The sequence below is a fragment of the Haliaeetus albicilla genome, chromosome 16, assembly GCF_947461875.1.
Source record: "Haliaeetus albicilla chromosome 16, bHalAlb1.1, whole genome shotgun sequence".
Lineage (NCBI taxonomy): Eukaryota > Metazoa > Chordata > Aves > Accipitriformes > Accipitridae > Haliaeetus > Haliaeetus albicilla.
The window spans coordinates 5,032,509-5,050,965 of NC_091498.1; the positions used below are offsets into that span (position 1 = coordinate 5,032,509).

The 18,457-nt window shown below is 66.8% G+C and overlaps 1 protein-coding gene across 9 annotated transcripts in view; it reads right to left on the reverse strand.

Annotated features, from left to right (window-relative positions):
- The window catches only part of AHDC1 (AT-hook DNA binding motif containing 1), a 54,154-nt gene that overhangs the window by 28,916 nt on the left and 6,781 nt on the right, over positions 1 to 18,457 (reverse strand). The window contains exon 1 of one of the 9 annotated variants that reach the window (XM_069803260.1): positions 7,591 to 7,981. The exons of the other annotated variants lie outside the window; for them this stretch is intronic. The gene's annotated coding sequence lies outside the window, so the exon portion shown is untranslated. Of the gene's footprint in view, positions 1 to 7,590; positions 7,982 to 18,457 lie in introns of those variants that run through there. 9 annotated transcript variants of the gene reach the window in all.

Below are 18,457 nucleotides of genomic sequence, written 5' to 3' on the forward strand. Positions count from 1 at the left end.
CCCCCACAGCCACACGCTTGGGTTTGTGTGCAGCACCCAGCACCCAGGTCCCCATGGTGGGGCCGGCTGGTGCTGCCCCTCTAGACTTGGCTGGGGTCCCCCATCCCCGCCGCGTCCTGGGGATGGGGACATCAGGACAGGGACGGGACTGGGAAACACCACGGGACTGGGGTCCTGCCAGTGCAACCAGTAACACTGAACATACAGACCATACATCATTGATACATACCGTGCCCACACCCCCCTTATACCCATATAGCGCACATGTCTGTGCAGGAGCGCCTACATATACACATCACACGCCCACCCTTGTGCACCATCTAGACGCACAGATGTGTGCAGATGTTGCCTGAACTTGCCCGTGCACGGTGCTGCCTGCAATATCCCTGCCCGCAATATCCCTGCCCGCAGTACTCCCTGCCCGCGGTACCCCCTGCCCGCGGTACCCCCTGCCTACCGCACAACACTGCTGTGCACACCATGCACATCCCCATGTGCCGTGCACTGTGCACGGGTGCCACAGCGTGCAAGGACATAGGAGCACCCCAACCCCGCGGGGTGCCAAGACGGGCCAGCCCTGCACCCCAGCATGGTGGGAGCAGCGTGGGTGCCCTGTGGCGAGCACCCAGCCGGCATGCCGGGGCCACGGGGAGCGGGAATCCAGGAAGGCGAACGGGAGCTCGAGGCTTTGCATTTCTGGATTCTGGTTCCCGTTTCTGCTCCCGGCTGTTTCCATGGAAACTGGCGTCGGACCTGGGAAAATAAGGTTAGGGTTTGCAGAGGAGGCCCTCCGCCATCGCCTGCCCGCCTCCGTGCCCCCCCGGCCCTGCTGCCCCACTGGGGGCAAGCGCCCGGGCACCCCCCCGCTCCCTCGCCCAGCGGCGATGCTCGCATTCGGGGGCTGAGCGGCACCGGCGCCCTCCGGCATCCTCCGTCCTTCTGCCCGGTGACCCCTGGCAGCCCAGCGCGCGCTGGGTAATTTGGAAACTGGCACCGCTGTGCCACTCCCTGGCACCCCGGTGAGGGACACCGCTGTCCCTGGGTGCAGCCGGTGGTGGGACCCACCGGACCCATGGTCCCTTCCCCGCCATCCCGCTCTCCTCCCCGGTGCTCCGAACCCGGCACAGCTCAGCCTCGACAGGAACTTTCCGGCAATGCCCATGTGCCCACGACACCCCATCAGCCCCGTGGGGACGGGGGACACCGGGACGGTCTCCAAAAACCTCGGGTTTTAAAAGGACCCAGCATCTGCTGGCGGTGTCACCCCCCCCTTCCCCAGCTCAGGATCCCCAATTGCTCCGGGGAAGGTGGGGAGTCAGAGGGGGGAGAGAACCAGGACACGACACCTCGGGGGAGCTGTGAAGACTAATGAATGGAGGCTTTTAAAAAGCACTTTGAGTGAGAAGTGCTGTAGTAGGAACTAATTATTCCTCCCGCCTGCGCGCACACTCGTACGCACACGCGCGCAGACGCGCGTCCCGCTCTCTCTCGGAGTCACGGCTGCAAAATCACAGCCAACCCCAGCACCCAGCACCACGGCAGCCGCCGCCTCGCCAATCGGCATCGCCTCAGCCGGGGAAGATTTCCTCCAAGGCTCTGGTTCTCCTCCTGCCCCCCGTGCTTCTGTCCCCCCCTGGCACAGCTGCGCGCCCCCCCTTTTGCTGCCATCGCTCCCCCTCCCCGGCAAAGCTGGCAGCCCCGGGCTGCGGGTGCGGGGAGATGCTCACCCTACTCGTGCTTGGGTTTTTGGGAGGGTTTCCTTTTTTATTAAGAAGCCGCCATTTTACAGCGATGGAAGGCCAGGCGGCCGATCCCCGGGGCCGCTCGGGGATGGACGGCACCTGGCGCGGCAGGGTGGGCGGCGGAGCCGGCGCGGCCCCCTCGGCCCCTCACAGGTGCGACCCCGAGCCCCGGCGCAGCCCAAGCCGCGCCAGGCCAGCGGGACCGGCCCGTTGCCGGTGCAATTAGGGGCTGGCTTGGAGCGCAGCCCAGCTCCCGGCAGCGGCTGCGGGCAGCGGGCAGCGGGCAGAAAGCAGATGCAGGGGCTGAGCCCGCTCCCCACGCATCGCCCCAAATCCTCGGCCCCACTAAACCCAGAGGGTCCTGTGCTGACCCACAGAACCCAGAGCTTTGGGTCGGCGCTGCCGTTGCTCCCCATCCCTCTCTTCTCCTCGAGCCGGACCCAGCGTGAGCCCGTCCCGCCGTCCCAGCTCTGCCCGCTGCACCATTTTGCATTCTGGTCCTGGCCAGCCCCGCTGCCCTCCCACTCCCACCCCCACCCCGGGCTGCGTTTCAGCTGTTCTTGAAATCTGTCCAGGCTGGATTCATCACAAGAGCCCTCAAGCGGCTGCAAACAAACAGAAAAAAAAGCGAGCGGGAGTGAGCAAAGCGATCGATCGGTGCTGGGGGGGCCTGAGTCCCTTCGGCGACACCGAACCAGCCCCAAATTCACCACTTCGAAAAGAAAAGGGGCTGGGGATGAGGGGCGGGGAGAGGGGGATGGAGAGTACAACTGCCACCATCCCCTGGACCGTGCTGGCGAAGCCCCCCGTCACGGTGCCGCGGTGATGGGCGGCAGCGTCGCGGTGACTCTCCCTTCCCGGTGGAGCTGGGCTCATACCGCTCCGAAACTTCCCTCTTGTGGTTACTGCAGTTAAAAAAGCAAACAGGAGGCTTGGGCGCATTAAGAAAGAAATAGGAAATTGCACGGGGCGGATCAGATTGGAGGGTGGGGGCACCCGCGGGGACAGGGTTTGCCCAGCACTGGTGGCACTGGGGCCAGGATGGGTGCTGGCTCAGGGTGCCCGTCCCCGGGGCTGGGCGAAGGAGCAAGCCCACAGCCCAGCAGTGCAGAGGGGACGTGGTGGCACATGAAGGGCAGCCGTGGCCCCATATCCCAGCCCGGGGATGGATGGTAATGGCGGGGGAAGCAAACGCCAACACCCCTCCGGTGGGAATCGCCGCCACCGGAGCCCGTGGGGTCGGGTTGCTGCGCCTGGGTTTTTAAGAGGGGCTGGATAATTTTTACCACTACTAACAATCCCATCTGTGCCTGACACGCTCCAGCTCCGAGCCTGGCGCTCTGGCAGGGCTCCCCCACCTCCCTGCCCAGCCGTGCCGATTCGCCTCCCCCCTGCCTCGACCGCTGACGGCTTGGGGCACGGATACGGCCCGTGCGCACCGTGCCGCTGGCTGGTCTGCGGCACCGATATGGCGATGTGCTGGGCGTCGGGTGGGAGGGCGGCTGCAAAGGTGCCTTCAAACAGCAGCCTCTCTGCCGGCCGTGCCAAGCCCAGCTCCTGCGAGCTGATGAGAGGAGATGCATGCGGAGATTTACTGCTAATTACCCGCACCGCGGCTGTGCTCGCAGGCCTGGGCAGGATCAGGGCATGGTGGGGTTGGGGAAGGCAGGAGGGGTGGCCGAGCACCGGCCAGGCACGCCGCGTTCCTAGCCCCTCCTGGTGCCACCACTGTACCCACCCATGGCATTCGCGGGGACGGTGGGTGACAGCAGGACCCGTGGGGTGGCCGTGAGGTGTGCAGCGCCCAGTGGGGACGGGGTGGCGGTGACAGGGGACGCTGCACAGCCGGGGGATGCCAAGAGATGTCTCCGGGTTGTACACGTGAGAAGCAGCTAACGGGGTTTTTTTTTGGTGGTGGTCCCTTGCAGGGGTCTCCCATGGACACGCAAGGGGCTGCTCAGGGACTGATCCTGCCTCCTGCAACCGGGTGCAGGGTGCCAAGAGCCGCCCTCCCTGCCCGGGGACGAGGAGCCCGGGATGCGCTGGCACTGGCCGCCCTCCTCCTTGCTCTGAACAAAGACCTGCTGGAGGATGCTGCTTTTTGGGGAGGAGGTTTGCAGCATCCTCCAACCCATCCTCCCCGCAGGACACCCGCCCTCCTCCACCCCATCCAGGCAGGAGCAGAGGGGCGCAGGGCGGGTGCCTGCGGTGCAGGGCTCCTCTCCCTGCAATGTCAACCTGCTGCTCCGCATCCGCCAAGGCTGCCCTTGGAAAAGCTGTCGGCTGCGCCGGCTGGTTTGCCAAGCCCAGGACAAGCTCTTTAGCTCGACTCTGCCAGAACAGATGCCTGGGTGACTGTAATTCTTCCTAGCATGGATGGGGGGGTGGAAAAAAACCCAACCTCATTTAAGCATTGCAGCGGCCGCTTTCTCCCAACCCCACCCACCGCAGCATCGTGGCCCCCGCAGAGGGTCCCCCAAAAGCCGGGGGGCGAAGCGGGGTGGCGGCGGGGGGAGGCTGGGTGATGCCGGGAGGGGAGGCGATACACGGTGGGAGGACGGCGTTGCACGGCACACGCTGGAGCCAAATGCGGCTCCGCTGCCAGCTGGGGAGGAGAGAGCGACCCGCTGCAAGGACAAGTGGGAACCGCAAGCTCCGCATGCCACCGGTGTCCTTGCAGCCGCTCGCCTGCTTCGTGTCGATGCTCCCCACAAAACAACAATCCCGTTCTCATGGCAATGTCCTCTGCAAAGAGCACGGGTGCGGGGAGGAAAGCGTCGGAGGAGCGGTGCCCGGCACCACGCTCAGGAGGATCCACGCTCCTTCTCACGCTCTCTGCAAGTTTCTCCATATGCCAAAAGTCTCCCTCTGCACCCAAAACCCCCCAAAGCCGCCCGGCCGTGGGAGCAGGAGCTCCTAGCCCTGCCTGCCCTGAAACAGCCATTGCACTGCGCGGAGGAGGCCAGCAGCATTTCCACACAGATATTTTCTTCCATTGGCTACAGTTTGGGGCTGCCAAAAACCAAAACAAGAATGGAAACATCCCATTTTTTTGGCAAAAATTCAACGCAGGGGTTGTTTTTTTTTTGGTTTTGGTTTTTTCTTTTTTTTTTTTTCTCTTGTCTTTGGTTAGGAACGGAAATTCCCTGCCATGAAAACATGATGAAACCCCAAACCAAAACACAGCTCGGACCGAAACCTTCACCTGATTCCCCGGGGATCCCATGTGGGGCAGGTCCCGGGGCTAGAGCTCACCCCCACATGGCCCTGGGACACGGGACCGAGCCCGGACCCCAACACCAGCACCAGCCACGTGCGAGGCGAGGGGATGTCGTGCTTTGGGGATTTCTCCTGTGACCCCAATGTGATTCCCCCCTTGGGATGCCCCACTTCCCAGCCCTGCTCTGCACCACCCTGCCTCGATGATGGCACGTGGGAGCCAACATCAGGCCCGGCGAGGCGCTAGTTTGCTCATGGAGGAAGCTGGTCCCTACGCATGGCGCCAGGCAGGGACGGGGCTTGCGGTGCTGGTGGCTCCAACCATGGTGTTTCGGCAGCGTTTGCTCGCGGTGCTCCCGGGAAGGTGCCGGTGCCTGGCTGCCTTGAGCTCCCTGTGGATCCCGGAGACCTCTGGGCTCCTTTGCAAGAGCAGCGGCTGGGAATGGCCTCATCCAGCCCATCCCAGGGAGTCCAGATCCGGCCGAGCCCCAGGGTTCGCCCCTGCAGCACCCCCGGCGTTCCCCCCCTCCCCAGCCCCGCTTTCCACCAGATGTTGGGGCCGGAGGATGAAACGGCTCTTCCCACCCCAGTCCCCGCCGCGTCTCTCTCCGGCTCCCATTCCGGAGGCTGGATCCGGCCACGCAGGCTGAATAAGGCTCTGCCTTTGTCCGGCTCCCCCCGCCGCGCTTCCCCTTATCTAGCCCAGCCGCCTTGCCAAGAGCAGGCAGGAGGACGGCGGCAGCACCGAGCCGGCAAGGGAGAGGCTGTTAACTCTTCTCCTCCTCTGGCTCCAAAGCCCCCAGGGCCATCAGCACCCCTTGCAAAGCACCGCCAGCGCCTCTCCTCCATCCCTGCTTGCTCCCCAAAACCAGGGGACCCCCCCTCATTGCTCAGTGCTGCACCCCAAATTGCCCGGCTTGGCACAGCAGCGCTCCTTCTGCATCCCCCATCTGCTCCTCTACCCTGGGGGGGGTCCGAGCATCCCTGGGGGGTCCGAGCATCCCTGAGGGGCTGCAGCCAAAGCAGGGACCGGGCAAGGCGGGTGTCCCCGGGGCAGCACGGAGCCCGGCTATCTGTCTGCAGAGCTCTGCGCGCAGCAATTAACCTCGAGAGAGCAGCCGCGGCTCCTGCCAAGAACCACATTAGGTGTGTGTGGCAGCGTCTAGACATGCGAGAGACCAGAGGCCTTGATCTGGAGGAAGGCGGCTCCATCCCTTCCCCCCCCACCTCGCCTGCCTCCCCCCAGGGACCCCTTCGCAGGGCTCTGGCCAGTCCCAGAGCTGGAGCATCGAGCACCGAGGGGGATGCGGGGATGGGAGCGGGAGGTTGAGCTCAGCCCCGCATCCTTCTGCGTGGGTGTGGGTGGAAACAGCTCTGTGCCGGGCTTTTAAACCAGAGCTCTGCTGCTTGGCACGGCACGGCGTGGCACAGCGTGGCACAGCACGGCGCAGCTGCACCACCGCATGCTGCATCCCCACAGATGCTGGACCCCCAGGTCCGGGGGGGAGGAGGAGGAGGAAGGCGGCTGCAAGCGGTACCCGAGCCATCTGCCAGCCAGGAGATGCAACGACCATCCCAGGGAGCCAGCAGCAAACCCCCGGATGAGCCCCGGAGTCGGGGACAGAGCTGGGAAGAGACCCAGCTCGCTGCCTCCCCGTGACCATCCCGGCGAGCGGGAGGGTGTCGACAGCCTGTTCGCCCGGGCAGGTTGGCGCAGGTGCGGCGGAGCCGGGTGGGCACGGTGGGGGCCGGGCACCCTCCCTGCCGGTGCCCCTCGCGCTCGCGACACCCCCTTGCTCTCGCCTCCCGGGTGCAGCCACCCCAGACGGCTGCAGGATGCTCGGGAGAAGAGATTTTCCCGACATTAATTAATTAAAATAAACAGCAAATTAAATACAGCAAAATTAAAATAGCTCCGGAAATTAATTTTCAACAAAACCCACCTGGAAAGGCTGGATATTTAAAGAATTAATGGAGCCCTCTGAGACCATAAAGAACCGCCGAGCTCCCGGCATCCACCAGCCCCCTCCGAGCCCCCCCACCCCGGGGACTCAGGGCTGTGGGGAAGCCAGGATGGGACCCCTGATCAGAGCCTGTCCCCGAGCCCAGCTCCCAAGTCCCCGTGCCGGACACCTCCTCCGCACGCTGCCTGCGTGTCCCCACTCGCAGCTGCCTCGCCTCGCTGCTGCCTGCACGTGCCTGCACGCTGCCACGCCAGCACGCCGCGGGGAGGGAGGGATGCAGGCGAAGGATGCAGGCACGCTCACCGTGATCCCGCCGGAGGGAAGCACCCGCTCCAGCCCCGGCACGGCTCGGCGCAGGGCTGCCTGCCCCCTGCCCGGTAAAGATCTTGCGGGGATGCCTGGCTCCCGCCTGCTTCGCCCCACGGCTGGGCGAGCCGGCGGCAAATGCCGGCGGTCCTCGATCGGCAAGACCCGCTCCGGCGCAAGGATGTCCCTGTCACCCTCCTGGCCAAAACCCGCTGCACCGAGGGAAATCCCGACCTCCAAAAGCCGGCTGCCGGCCCGTGGGCGCTCCGGACCCCCCACAGCTCTCCCCACGTGTAATCCCCCCGGCGAAGGCAGGATTACCGTGCAAACCGGCTGCGTAGCCAGGCAAAGCTCCTTACCAAGCACGACGTGCAGATCGACGGGCTCCCGAGGGGCCTGGCAGGGCGCGGGCAGAGCACTGGGTGGGCAAGATGCCGGGGAGCATCCCCACACCTGGCCGGGCTCCGGCCCGAGACCAGGCACAACTCGTTGCACGGTTGGGGTGCACCAAACCGACCGTGGCGGGAAGTCCCATCCGGCGTGCGCCGGCCCTCCCACGGCACCGGCGGCGTTTCCTCTCCCCGCGCACGGGCGTGTGCACAGGCGCAGCGACAGAGACACCGGCGAGCGAAAAAAGGCTCCGGAAGGAAATGGAGAAAGCGAGAAGAAGCCGGCAGGTGGAGAGCAGGAGGGGCCGTGGCCGCCCCCGCCCCGGCAACGGGGTGCAAAGGGGCGGCTGGGGCTCCCCACCTCGCCGGGGCGCCTGGCCGCGCCGCTAGCACCGGGCTGCTCTGCAGGCAATACCCCCACCTGGGGAAACTGAGGCACGGCGGCGAGCGGGGAGCAGTTCTGCACGCCGCGGTCCGCTCGGAGCCCCCCACCCACCCTCCAGGGGAGGGAAACACTCCCCCCCTGCCGTGGCTTGGGATGACACCAGCTCCCCGGCCTCCTCCCGCTCCACCCTGTTCCTGCAGGAACCCAGGAGTCCGGACTCCGGGCAGGCAGCCAGCGCCTCCCTCCTGCCTGCACCTCCCGCCCTGCCTCCCTTGCCTGCACCGCGGGCGCCCGGGGCCAACTCCGGCCCTCGGCACCCACATCCCCAGCTCAGCTTGCGCCGGCCTCCCTCCCCGGGCGCGCACCTTCCAGTGGCGTGTCAGGGCGACCTTGGAGCGGTGCCGCGGCCGGTGCGTGCCAAATTTCCCGGCGCTCGGCGGCGATGCCAACGGCAGAGCTGGGGGGGACGGATGGGGTGGGCAGGGGGAATTTTTTCCCCCCCCGTTTATTTATTCGTTGGGTGGGGTTTTTTTTTTTCCTTGCCGGAGACAAAGGCAGCCTGCGCGGTCAGCCGTGGGGTTCGGAGGGTGCCGGCGGTGCCGGGACCCGGTGGCAATGCCGGGCCAGCCGCGCCAGGGGCTCTGGGTGGCCGGTTTCCTCCGCACACAGATGGCTGTTTCGACTCAGTCGAGCGCTTGACCTAAATCTCCTCCTGATCCACGGGAGCTGCAGTCCCTCGGCAGCACAGCTCAAGGCAAGGAGGAGGAGGAGGAGGAGGAGGAGGAGGATGAAGGGGGGGGGGGAGAGGACTGGGGCCAGCTGTGGACCGGCAGGAGGGTCGTGCTGGAGGGCCCCCACCCCAGGCTTGGCAACGGGGCTGGCGGAGGCGGCGGTGGAGGGAAGGAGGGAGGCAGAGGGGGGGGAAAAAAAAAAAAAATCTCCCACGCTTCAACCTCCAGCGCCGGCTGCCCGCGCCTGCGTGCTGCACCCGTCGGGGCCAGGGCAACCGCCCCACCGGGCTCGACGCCCCGGCAGACCACTTCCTCGGAGAGGGGCCCCGGCGGAGGAAGCTCCAACGGCTCGAAAGTTTCGGCTGTGACTCAACCGCTGGCTAGGGTGACCGAGCCAGGCCCGGCAAAGAGGGGGCCCACAGGACCCCAGGGGTTCGGGGCACCGGGGCGGGGGATTTTTTTTTGGGTTCCCCAGACGAGGGTTGTCTGCGAGGCATCGCGCTCCACCCCCAGTGTCGGAGCAGCCCAAACCGGCTTCCCAGCGACAGCAGAAAGCTTTTAAAATCCCCTACGCGCGGCATGACTCACTCCAGAGCCAGTGCCCAAAACAAGCTCCGACACGGAGAGGAATGGCGAGAGCAGAGATGCTGGGGGCGGGCAGGAGGGGCTGGGGAGGGCCGGGGAGGGGGGAAAGGGGGAGACAGAAGGAGGGAGAGAAAAGAGAAGAGGCAGAAATAACAGCATCTGAAACTCTGCCTGCTGGAGGCTAATTGGTTCCGGCACAGCCTGGTTTGTTTGGCAATGTTTCCTCTAATCCTTCAGGCTTCGAGCTCCCAGCCCCAGGGACACGGGGACATCTCGCCGCCCGGCCAGCGCCTCTGCGGCACTCCCGGCTCGGCCGTGCGTCTCCCCCCGGGACGCAGAGGGGTGATGCTGGGACGGGCTTTGCCCGCCCCGGGGTCCCCCTGCGGCTGCACCCCGCCACGGTGACGTCCCGGGGATGGCGTCCCCTTCTGCGGCGCTGGGTGCGAGGATGCCGGGAGGAGCGGGCAGGCGATGGCCGGGGCGGCGGAGGGAAAGGAGGGGAAGGGACGGGAAGGGAGGGCGAGGGAAGGGGGGGCCCCACGGCCCAGCATGGCCGAACCAGAGCACTAGCCAAGAGTCGGCAGCTTTGTTCCAGGTGCCGGCTCCCTTTTTTTCATTAGGCTAATGGGATGCGGATGCATTATTCCATTCCACATGCTGCTAATGAACCACTCAGGCCAGTGCATTTGCATTAATGTGCAAAGCACTGGAGGAGGGTGGAGTGGCTGCATCTGGCCAAGGCTGACCTTCCCCGCGCCACCCAGCCTCCCCGGCGCGCGGCCCCGCAGCCCCCCGAGCCACGCTGCGCTCCCGCCGCCCCGCCGGACCCTTGATCTCCCCGGGACGGCTCCGACGCACATTCCAGGACACATTAACCAGCCCTGAGCAAACCCCAGCCCGGCCACCCCAAGCTCGTTGCCCGCGCCGGACCCACCCCCCGGCTCCCCCACCCCTCCCCGTATGGATCCCGGCCGATGCCCCGCTGCCGGCACCCCGCTCCGCACCCCAGCCCTGACACCCCATAAGCAGAGGGGACCGCAGCATCCCTCCTGTGCACCCCACCGCTCCCCAAAAAGCGATCGCTCCCACGGCCTGCAAAGGAGACCCGCTCGGCGTGTCCCTCCTCCCCAGTTATTTTTACTGGGACCTCCCAGCACCACCCCAAAGCTCCACTCTGGCACCCCAGGGGAGCAGGGGGCCGTCTCCCAGCCCCCCCCGCCCCAGTGCTGGCAGGCAGCGCTGGGCGCGGGCGTCATCGGAGCCCTTGGGTTGTTTGTTACGGCTCCCAACTGCCTCCGTCCCCGGAGAGGTTTCGAAGGCGAGTGACCCACGAACTGGAATGCGCAAAGCCTCCAGCAAACAGAGCCAGCTGCCTGCGCCCGCGCAGGGGGGGCGGCGAGGGGAGAGCAGCCGGCCCCGCAGCACGGCACGGCACGGCACAGCTCCGTGCACGCGGACGCACGGCCCCGACGCAGATGCACGGCCCCGACGTGTTCTCCCAGGGTGGGCAGCCGCTCGGCTGGGGTGAGATGAGAGCGAGCCACTGGCCTTGCCGTGGCCCCAACACTGCCAGCCATTGCGACAGGCCCCCTGAACCCCTGTGTCCCCCTTCCCACCTCCCTCCCAGCCCGTTTTTTGGCAGCACGTGGCCTCCCGGCACCGCGTCGGGCTGCAGGGGAGCTGTACCGGGAAGATGCTTCACCCCTCGCCCGGCTGCAAGACCTGCATCCTTGGGTGGCCAAAGGACCTCTAGGACAGGGGACAGCACGGTGGCAGCGCCAGGCCCCCACCTTGGCCAGTGCCACCCTCCCCAGGTGCCGGGAGGGCTCCCAACTGGTGACAGCGGGGACGGGCACAGCCTTGCCCGCCCTGGGGGGCACGGCGGGGTCTCAGGCAGCTCCGTGCCCGGAGAGCATACGAAGCCCCTGCGCCCGAGCGCGCGCACTCGGGTGTCTGGGTTTGTCACAGCCTGGTGAGCAAGTTAATCTCAGGCTCCCTGACACGTGGAATAAAATCGCGATCCCGTAATGGAATTCATTCGTCTTCCTGTCCAGGCGGAGAACAAGCCCCCCGCTGCCCGCTGGGGCCGGAGCCAGGCCAGGGCAAGGCAGCCGGTGGGCCAGCACCCAGCTGGGGGGCCCTGCCTGCGCCCACCCTTCTCCCTGCAACAGGACCTGACCGGCACAGGAGGGACATTCCTGCGAGCTTCTGCCCAGGGATGTGCAAAACACTGGGTGCTGCAATGTGTCCCCTTCCCAGGGGACATCAGCCACGTCCACAGAGGCAGTCAGGGTCACCAATGCAGGTCGAACGCCCCCCAGGGCGATCCGGCGTCCCACCGTGCCAGACGGCAGCCACAGTGCTCACACGGAGGGGAAAGGGAAACTGAGGCAGACAGCGGCACTGGGGAAAGGGCAATCCTGGCAGCATGAAGAGGACAGGGGAAAATGTCCCCCTGTCCCCGTGATGTCCTTCTGTCCCCGCGATTCCTTCCCCACTGCCCCAGCAGGGAGGACCCACCCCAGGGACCCTGCAGGGACCGCATCAGCTGGGGCACCCATGGGTGACCCCAGCATGTCCCCAGGGACCGGCTCACCCACAGCACGTGGCCCCTGCCAACGCCACGGGTGTAAGCGACGGAGAAAAGCCCTTGTGGGAGCCTAAGCGGGGCAGAAGACCATGGGGCTGCCGTGCTGCCCCGTGCCTCAGTTTCCCTCCGGCACCCACGGTAAGGCCACCCTCAGGCGGGAAAGCGGCCCCGCAGCCAGGGGAGGAGGAGGAGGAGGAGGAGGAGAAGGAGGAGGGCTGCTCCTTCCCGGGCACACAAAGCCCCCTTTCATAGGGGCCGAGTTTGGATTTCCTCCGCCAGCCCAGCACCTCACTGCCTCCTGCCCTGCCAGAAAAGCTGCGGTCGGAGCGGGGGGCTGGTGGGTTGGATGCCTGGGGGGGCACGGGGACCTTCGGGTAGCTCCAGCCCTCGCCCCGACCATCCCTGTGATTTTCCCCTCCTGTCAGCTTTTAATTATACCCCTAATAAAAGTCGCTTTGCAGGGAAACGGGAGCTTTGTTGCTCGGGAGCTCATCTGCTCCCGCTGCTCCTTCCCCGCTTTAAACTGTAATCCTCAGCTGGGGACACTGCAATTAGCCACCGCGGAGCCGGGCACCGTGTCACGGAGGATTAGGGCTCCCTTTGGCAGGGAGCTGGGGGACCCAGCCCCGGAGCGGGTCGATGGCTCTGTGCGGGATGGGCTGTCCCCCGCTGCAGTCCCCGAAGGAGGGGGACGAGCCTAAGGACCACCCCCCCAGCCAGGCAGCCCCCAGCCCACCTCCTCCGGGGTACCCACAGACCTGCACCCCTGCACCGCATCGGTGCCACTGGGTTATTTTGGGAGGGCAGGGGAGCCACGGACCCTCGACTGACCCCCCCCTCGGAGCTCCCCTGCTCAAACAGACCCAAGGAGGGCTTCCCAGCGGTTGGGTGGCTTTGTACGATGTGACTATGGGGACAAAAATGGGGCTGGGGGGACCAACACGAGCCTCAGCCCATGTCTCTGCGTGTCTGCCCAGCCCCGGCGCCTGCCCCTAGGGCCCTGTGTCCCCCCGGAGGGGAAACTGAGGCACGGGGCACCAGGTGCCCATGACGCACATTGCACAGCAGCCCTGCGCCGAGGAGCCGGGGAGAGACGCGGTGCTGCCACGTCCTCGCGCGCCTGGAAGGATGGTGACAGCCCTCAGCCCTCTCTCCCCAGGTACAGTGCTCTGCTGCAAAATCAGGCAGGCTGCAGGCAGGCTGCAGGCAGGGAGCTGCCGTGCTGTCAGCCCCCACCCTCAGGCTGACAGACAAGGGGACCACGAGGGCTGCAAGAGCCATCGGTGCTCCCCACCACCGAGCTGGTGGACCATCCAGCTCCGGCACCGGTGACGGTGACACGGGACCCTCGTGCACGGTGCAAAGGCCACGTCCGCGGCACGGCAAAGGGGCAGCGGACGTGGGGTCACTCGACCCCTGAAAGCCCCCGAAAGGAGCCCGTGCATCGCTCCTGGGTGCCTGCTCGCCAATCAGCCTCTTCCCGGGGCTGGGGAGGCAAGCGGGGAGCGCAGGCGCTCGTTAGCAGCCGCTCATTAAGAGCCCTCCGGGAGGAGGAAGGTACCGGGGGCACCTGCACCTCCGTTTAATGAGCTGCAGCGCCATTAAATGCTGGAGGGGACCTCGAGCACGGTGGGGCTGCTGGTGCGGAGAGGGCTGACCCCCACCCTGACCCCCACCCAAACCACGGTGTGGGTCCCCGTGCCGGTGCGGCCGGGAGAAAGGGAGGGATGCGGGGAGTTGAGTCATGGTGACAACCGCAGGCAGCGGCGGTGGCAGGGCCGCGTGGCAGCTGCTGCCAGGAGCGCCCCGAGCTCCCCGCCAGCCCCGGGGGGCACCCGACCGCAGCTGCATCCCCCCCCACCGCACCTGCACCCATGGGTGCTACACGGAGAGGGCGACGGTGGCCGGTGTTCGGCTAGCGGTGCCGTGCACCGCGCCGGTGCCCGTGCGGAGGCGGGACAGGACCCCTGGGTTCTCGGGGTCGGGACCTTCCCACCGTGGGTACCCCCGAGCTGGGACGGGGACCCAGACGTCCTGCCCCCACGGACCTTGCCCAGCACCCAGAGCTCCCAGTCTGCCCATTAAAGCACAACCTCAAGCAGCATCTAGAGGGGACCCAGGCGTCCGGGGCGATGCTCCCGGGCGCACCCTAAGACACACGGACGATGCCATGACCCCCCCACCCCAGCACCCAGTCCTGCAGGACGCCTGGGTCCCCAGGCCCGAGCGCCTCGGCCCCCCACCCTCCCACCCACCCCGCGTGGGGCTCTCCCTCGTTAATGTTTACTCGGGTTCGTTAGCGCCGGCACATCGCCATGGCAACCGTGCAAGCTGCGCGCCGCCATCGGCGCCACCGCCACGAGGCACGGGGACGTCCCCACGCGTGGGGTCACCGCGGGCACCCGCCGCCGCCGCCACCCACCCCGGTGGGGTGTGGGGCTGGGCGACGGTGCGGGGAGACGAGGGGGCGCGGGGACACCGGGGTTCGCCTCCTTCCCACCGGCATGGCGTGGCTCGGTGGCACCCAGACGGGGTGACAGCACCCACCGCTCGCCCCCGAAGCGCCCGCCGCTGCGCTGGGCCTGCAGGCGTGTGCGCGGCGCTGCCAACACGCCTCGGTGCTGCATTATTTATAAACCGGAGGAGCAGAGGGCTCGGCGGCAGCTGCAGAGCCCTCGTGGGCCACCCTGCCCGGTGTCACGCAGCCACCAAGCCCGCCGGCACGGTGGCACCGCGGCCACGGTGGCCAGGAGGGACAACGGGGACGAGGCTACCCGTGGGGCTGGCAGAGCCACGGGGTGCCCAGATGCCACCCTCGCGTCCCCTTGGACGTGGCGTGCGGCTGCTGCAGCACGTGGGGATGTCCGGTGCGTCCCCGCGTCCCCCGCGCCGACGCGGCACCGCGAACTAGCTCCCGCCACCGCGTGAGCCCATCGCGGGTGGGTCTGGGTGACGGCAGCCAAGGGGTGCTCCCACCCGAAAGCCAGCCAGCCCCCTCCCCGTGGCAGAGGGCAGAGCCCTGGCTGTACCAAAGCACCGTTCACCAAGAGCAGGATGCGGCCCCGGTGTTTTCCCACACCACCGAGCTCCGTTTTCTATGGCAAACAGGTTTTCCTTAAGCTTTGCAGAATCCTCCCGCCTCCTCCCCCCTCTACGAGTCCCACCTCCAGGCTGGGGAGGGGGGGAGGCTGAATTGGGGCTTTTAATTTTTCATTATTAATTTCCCATCGACGCTGAGAGGCGCCGGGGCTCGCTCAGCCGCCCCCAGCATCGCCCCCCGCGCTCCCTCGCGCTCTCCTGGAGCTCTGCACCGGCTGAAGCCGAGCCAGGCTGCCGATAGGATTAATTCTGCATGACTGCCCATCTCCGCGGGGGGATCTAAGACCCTCAGGCCTGCAGCAATCTTTAAAATTCCTCCAGCCCAACTTAATTCCCTCTTCCTGCAGAGCTGGCGCATCTGCTGCAGTCAGGCACGGAGAGAGGGAGTCGAAGGGAGAGGGGGGGACGCCGGCACCCAGGACTGCCGTCGGCTTCGGCGCCAGGCGGTGGTCCTGCTATGGTGGTCGTGGTCCTGCGTTGTCACCGTGGGGTCACCCAAAGCCACGCCGGTCACCCACCCCAGCCCCACGGGTGGTGGCACAAGGAGAGGGTTTGCGCTGGGGATGGGGGAAACTGAGTCACGCCGGGGCAGCCCTGGTCGGTGGCCGGACACAGTCGCCTGCACCGCAGCCCTGGCATGTTGCCATCCCCCCCCCGTCCCCAGCTGGGACCCCCCAAACCAGGAGGCTGACTTAAAAACGGGGTTTTTCAAACACCTACAGGCTCTGCCTCTCCGGGTGGGGGGGGGGGGGGGCTTGTTCAGCACACAACCCCCCCCATCCCGTTCTCACCCTCCACAGCCCCGAAGGAGAGACCCCCAGGGTCGAACATCATCTGGGGACACTCAGGGTCCGGGATCCCTGGATTTTGGGACAGCTCATGGAAATGCAACTGCTGCTTGGGAAACAGCCTCGCACCCCTGAGCACAGCCTGGGGGCAGAGCCAGCCGCCCCCCCCAAGCCCCTCTCCCAGGGGACAAGGACCCCAGCGTCACCCCGGGGGCCGCGCACACGCAGAGCCGGCACCGTGGGACCCCCTGCCCACGTGAACCGCCACCAAACGGCGGCAGGGCGAGGAGCCCGGCCAAGTCGGGGGTGCTCCCCCCCAAATCCCCGCCATGCACCGCGGCAGCCCGGGGACGGTGGCGTGTCCCCACGCTTTGAAGGCTCAGCCGCCGCCACGCCGAGGCTGGCAGCCGGCGGGCAGAGCTAACCTTCAGGGGGGTTGGCAGGGAAAGGCAACGGGGAGGGAGGGGGGCGAATGCAGCCACCAAACTCCAACCCCTGCCTGCACCCACCGTCCGGCAGCACGGCCACCGTCCCAAGGTGTCGGGCAGCTGCCGGACCCGAGAGATCCATCCCTCCGCCGCCTTTGCCTGCAACTTGCCCGGCTCGCCAGGCAGCCGGGAGGAAGGCGAGGAGCGCAGCCCAGCCCAGCTGCCGGCGGAGCTGCGGATACATGCATTTAAATCACTTATATCTTTACTTTCTCCTGCGCTGGCTGTGAGATGGGCTTTTTTTGCATGCGTAATTAGGGGGTGGAACAGATGGCGGAGGGTTCGTTTAAAGTAATGCATCCATTAAAATAACCTTCGCTGTCGGGGACTGCGCTCCGACAGGGGCCTGTTTCACCGGGGGCGGTGGGGAGCGAAGGGGGGGCTTTGTTCTGCAAGGAGGGGGGTGTCGGACTTTGGGAAGGCGGCCGGGGGCCGGAGCGCACGCTCCCTCCGGGATGCATCATCGCGGGACGAAGGGGCGAAGCTGGCCCGGATACACCGACCTGTATCGCCACAGATAGATTGTGCGTGAGAGCTGGGACCAAACTGGGGCCAAACTGGGGTTGAACCAGTCCTCTCCAGGGCTCAGTTTCCACAGCAATACAATGGCAGCGAGATGGCGGGGACGCAAAGCCCAGGTTGGGGAGGATGCCACAGGGCGGGCACGGTCCCCGCGGTCCCCACGGGGGGCAAGTCCGGCCGGGGTACCCCGGCCGGAGTTGCCCCCAGTGGGGACCGCGGGGACCGTGCCCGCCTCTGTCCCCCACCCACCCTAGAAAGCCAAAATAGGCTGGAGGAGGACATTTCGCCTTGCCACGCAGCACCAGCCGCCTCTCCTGTTTCAAACCCCGGGTTCCCGGGAGAGGCAGGAGGGCTTTGTTCAGGCACCGGAGGAGCAGAGGCCAGAGAAAGCAGGAGTGCCCTGCCAGCTCTTGTGTTTCACTCCCGAGGAATGCCGGGGAGGGGAGGGGAACGCTGTTCCCCCCGCCCCGATGGGCGCCCGGCCCGGCTGCAGGGTGCTGAGGCTGGGAGGAAGAGGAGGGGAGGACACGGGGATGAAGGATGGGGAGGCGGGTGGCGCGGGGATGCCGTGGTACCACCACGTGTGGTCAGGGCTGGCAGTGGGTGGGCTGGGAGGGTGGGGGGGGACACACGATGACACGCACCCGGGGTGGCACGGCAGTGCCGAGCACCGCGCTGGCTGGGTTGGAACGGCCGTAATAAAATAATTCGAAGCGTGAGCCGCCGAGCAAATATTACACCCCTGTCCCGGAGCAGAGGAGAAGCTCCCACGGGTACCCCCCAAATTTGGGGGCTCCAAAGAGGCAGATGCCGGGGAAGGGGCTGGGGAAGGGTGAGAGCAGCAGCAAACCCAAACCCACCCATGCGTGTTCAAATATTTAGTGTGCACTTGCTAAGGTGCTTCTGCTGCCTTTAGGGCATCGCTGTGTTTGAAGCATCAGAGAGGTGGGAACTGGGGGGGGGGGGATGGGGAGCAAATGCCAGGGCTGCACTGGGTGGGGGGGGGGGTTCTCTCTTTTCCAGCTGGGCTGGAGGCGGCCAAGGCTGGCCCCCAGCCACAGCGCAGGGAGCCCAGGAGGGCTGGGACAAGCTCAGCTTCGCCCCGAGCCGTGCGAAGGCTGGCCCCTGCCTCGCCGCCCCCTCCCCGGCCACAGCCCCCAGACCCCGCAGGGCTACACATCTCTCCCTCCTCCTCCTCCTCCTCCTCTTTTCCCCCAGCCCCTACACGCCTCACTGGTCCCCCGCATTCCCGCTCGCCGGCACCCTGGGGTGTCCCCAAGCACCGACGTGGCCTGGGGGACAGCTGGCAGCTGCGGCAACGTGGCGGTTGATGCCGGCAGCGGGACGGGGCTGCTGCTCTTGCCGACGCCTCCGTGCCCGATGCCGGGGGCAGAAAGCGAGACGCCGGCGGCGGCGGCAGCGTGCCGAGGGCGGCGACGGCAGGCGTCGGGGCGAGGGACCGAGGGGACGCGCGGGATAGCAGCGGCGGGCTGGGGGCTGCCGGAGAGATGCCGAAAGCCGAGGGGGGATCGCGGCAGGACCCAGATCGCGGGGTGACGGGGGTCCCTAGGCCACCAAGGGAAGAAGCCCCTCCGGTTCACCCGCCCTAGCCCCACGCACGCGTCGAGGAGGAGCCGCCGCGCCTGCCA